The sequence below is a fragment of the Gossypium raimondii genome, chromosome 8 (assembly GCF_025698545.1).
Source record: "Gossypium raimondii isolate GPD5lz chromosome 8, ASM2569854v1, whole genome shotgun sequence".
In the NCBI taxonomy this organism is placed as follows: Eukaryota; Viridiplantae; Streptophyta; class Magnoliopsida; order Malvales; family Malvaceae; genus Gossypium; species Gossypium raimondii.
Window position 1 is genome coordinate 13,779,795 of NC_068572.1, and position 4,168 is coordinate 13,783,962.

Below are 4,168 nucleotides of genomic sequence, written 5' to 3' on the forward strand. Positions count from 1 at the left end.
GAGTAGATCGCATCCAATCTTATCTCCCTAAAGTTGCAGTGAAGTAGACAGAAGAAGCTAATCCTATCTCCCTGAAGTTGCAGTGGAGTGGATTAAAATGATGAATCTCGTCCCCCTGAAGTTACAGTGGAATGGATCGAAGTAATAAGACACAGTGGACTGGAATGAAGCTACCTGAAGAAGAAAGGCACCAAAAAGTCAAGACCCGGCGAGACCGGGCAAAATTGGACTTTCTTAGTCTTTGCTTTGTTATCGTTACACGACAACGAGCAAAGAGGGGCAGCTGTACAGCCCAATTTTGCCCACTACCCAAATAGACCCAAAAATAAGCCCAAACTAACCCACAGCCCAAAACCTAAAAACCCAATACCCATTTTCAGAAAAAAAAAAGCAAAAGAAAACCCTAGACCCCTAACCCTAGCCACCGCACCTAGCCCACTTGCCCTGCCACCGCCGTCTCTAACTAGCACTGCCATGGTCACGTCGCCGGATCACCACTTGCGCCTACAAAATCAGAAAGGAGCGACAGAAAAACAAAAAAAAAGGGAATAAAAAATATGTAAAAATGGTTATATAAAAGCCATTCGAATATGAACTGTAACAGGGGGCTCTTTTTCATTTTTTCCTTTTTTGTAATAGAAGAACATTCAAAAAATAAAACAAAAAAAAAGCTTTAAGGTGACTACTATTTTTTTTAATTTTAATCTGTTATTTTGTGATTTTATTTTATTTTTACCTACAATCAAAAATAAAAAGGGAAAGGGGACTCACCGGGAACCGCAGTGGTTGCACCGTCGGAGGGCTTCTCCTCCGTCGCCGATTCGGGTCCAAAAGGGGTTAAGGTTTTCCCTCTTTCCCGTGGGATGAGAGATCTAGGATCTCAAGGACACCACGCGATGACTCCGGCCACCGTCCTCGGTGGCGCTGCGATGGAGATGCGGCAAACGGCGGCGAGGTTCCAAGCTTGAAACCCTAGTAGAGCAAAAGAGGGTTTTTTTAATTTTTTTTCCTTTCATTCAGTTGAAAATGAATTTAGAGGAAAAAATCTGTTTTAAATAATAAAGTAAAACGGCGTCATTTTTTTTTGGGGAGACCCGCGTATTGACCTGACCCAATAGTTGGGGATCCGCGTGTTTTGATGGAAGGGCTAATTGCACTTTTAGCCCTTCCGCTTTTGTTAATGTTTTTAATTAAGTATTTCTGTTTTTTTAATTTGGCCCAGTGATTTCTTCCCGATTTTGGTTTAGTCCTCATTTGAACAAAGGTCGTTTTGGGGAAGAGAAATTTCAGTTTAGTCCCCATTCTTTTGCACGCATTCTAATTGGGTCCCTCCTTATGTTTTCCTTTTGAATTCAAATTTCGAGATTTTGCTTAGTTTCAATTTGGCCCTGTTTTTGCATTTTGGTTATTTTATTATTAAAACTTATAAATTTTATTATTATTGTTATATAATTGCTTCTATATATATATATATATACCCATATATATGCATATTTAACATTCACATACATATATATATTATAATTTTATTCATTACTATCGTCTCATTTGGGGTTAATTTATTTATTTATTTACATGCTCATTATTATTATTATTTTAAGTGCTTTAATTTTTATTTGTCTATTCACTTTTATTTGTTGATTTCTTTTTATTATATATTTGCCATCTTTTTATTTATCTTTTCTTATTTTGTTTGTATTATTTTATTTGCATTATCATCATTATTATTATTTTACATTCATTTTACTAGGATTTATCCAAAAACGGAAATTTCAAAATAAAAATAACATTCGATATTTGAGATCTTCGAGAGAATCGAGCCCTAACGTATTGGGTTCCGATTTTCTTTGTTGAATTAAAATAATCGAGATTACTCTTTTATAAAAAATATAAATAAAAAGCTCATTATCGAGAATTCAATACGTCGTGTCCTAATGCATTGGATATGACACATTGACTCCTCGAGATGAAGATTTTTAAAATAAATGCAATATTCAATGTTTAATATTTTGAGAAATTGTGCCCTAACGTATTGTGTTGCGATTTCTTCGTTTGATTTAAACAATTGAATATTCTTTTAAACTTTATTACACGAATCTTTTCAAACTCAAGTTTTAAACGATATCGGAAATTAAAAAAGGATCGTGTCCTAACTTACTGGTCGTGATCCCTTTTTATCCAAGATAGTTAAATATCTTTTGAACAAGTATTTTCATTCGCGTATCGGGAATTCGAGTCATTGTGTCCTAACTTACTGGATATGATTCTCTTTCTCGAATAACGTGAAACATGCCCTTTTCCTGAAAATTTTCAACGTTTTAATACAAGGATCGTATTTTTAAAATTCTCCGAAGTTCTCAATTTTCGACATTAAGTAATCAACTAGGTACCAATTTTGGGCGTATCGAGGGTGCTAATCCTTCCTCGTGCGTAACCGACTCCCGAACCCGTTTTTCTGAATTTCGTGGACCAAACTTGTTGTTTTAATAAAATCAAATCGTTTATTAAAAACAACCACTTTTTGAGGTGATCCAATCACACCTCATAAAAAAGGATTGGTGTCGACTCCCGTTTCATTTTTCAAAACCCAAGTCGACCCCGTTTTTCATCCAAAAAAAAAATGGTGTCAACATACAATATAACTATACATAATTTCATTGTGCAATTGTAGAAAACATCACACAAACTATAATAATTCGTGTAACGTAAACAAGACATTATAAAATTTGTCATAATTAATGTGCAATAGTTTTTTTTTTTAATTCATTTTACACAAAACATTATGAAAATTAAAATAAGATTTCTAGTTGAATAATGTACGACAACAATGCCAAAGCTTGGTTGACCTTTTATACAAAATATTATATTGTAGTAATACATATAAATTTATAATAATTTTGTAAAACTGATTAATGATTATGTATAAATATTAACCTTAATATTAAAAGTAATTTCTTTTATTATTTTTCTAAAATCAACTTAATATATATTTTTTATTTGTCAATAAAAATCTCTTTAACTTTGCGTATAACTTAATAAATGATTTTAACAATAGTACTTACTAAAGATATATTTATTATTCTAAACAAAAATATATCGCCCCCATTTTATTATCAACGTGTCTGAACAATATTAAGAGTTTTTTTCCTAGTTGGTGTTGGGATCTTTCTTCGTTCAACATTAGATTCCAGGCTTGTCTCATGTTCAGGTTTCCATCCCTCTTCATCCTTTCTTTGTAGATGAAACTTCAATTCATCAATCACTACACCAAAACAGGCTTTTAGCGGCGTTTGGATAAAAAACGCCGCTATAGATCGCACATTAGTGGCGCTTTTAAAAAAACGCCGCTATAAGGTGAGCATTAGCGGCGTTTCTGAAAAAGCGCCGCTATAGATCGATGATTAGCGGTGTTTTTCGAAAAATGCCACTATAGTTCGAGCATTAGAAAACGCAGCAAAAAAAAAACTAAGTAAAACGACATCGTTTTATGTTAAGCTTTGGTGGCATTAGCGGCGCTTCTTGAAGAACGCCGCTATAGATCGAGCATTAGCGGCGCTTTTCTAAAGGCGCCGCTGAAGATCGAGCATTAGTGGCGTTTTTCATTAAGCGTCGCTAATGCTTTGACATATAGCGGCATTTTTATAAAGCGCCGCAAAAAATATTAAGCAGAACGCCGTCGTTCCATGTTGAGCCTTGGTGGCATTAGCGACGTTTTTAAGAAAACGCCGCTATAGTTCAAGCATTAGCGGCGCTTTTCTAAAAACGCCGCTATAAATCGAGCATTAGCGGCGTTTATTAAAATGCGCTGCTAATGCTCAACATATAGCGGCGTTTCCTAAAAGTGCTGCAAAAAGTATTAAGCATAATGCCATCGTTTTATGTCGAGCTATGTTGGCATTAGCGGCGCTTTTTGAAGAACGCCGCTATAGATCGAGCATTAGCGGCGCTTATTTCATAAACGCTGAAAAAAAATATTTTATCTATTTCAACTACTTTATTTATATTAATTTAAATACAATTTATTTTAATTTTAATTGAATATTTAAATTATTCGGAAAAAATAATGACACGTAGAAAAATTTAAAAGTAAAACATACAAAATATTTGTTAAAAATGAAAAAATTTAAATACTATTATTAAAAATATATAATTTTAAAGTTTTTGGGTA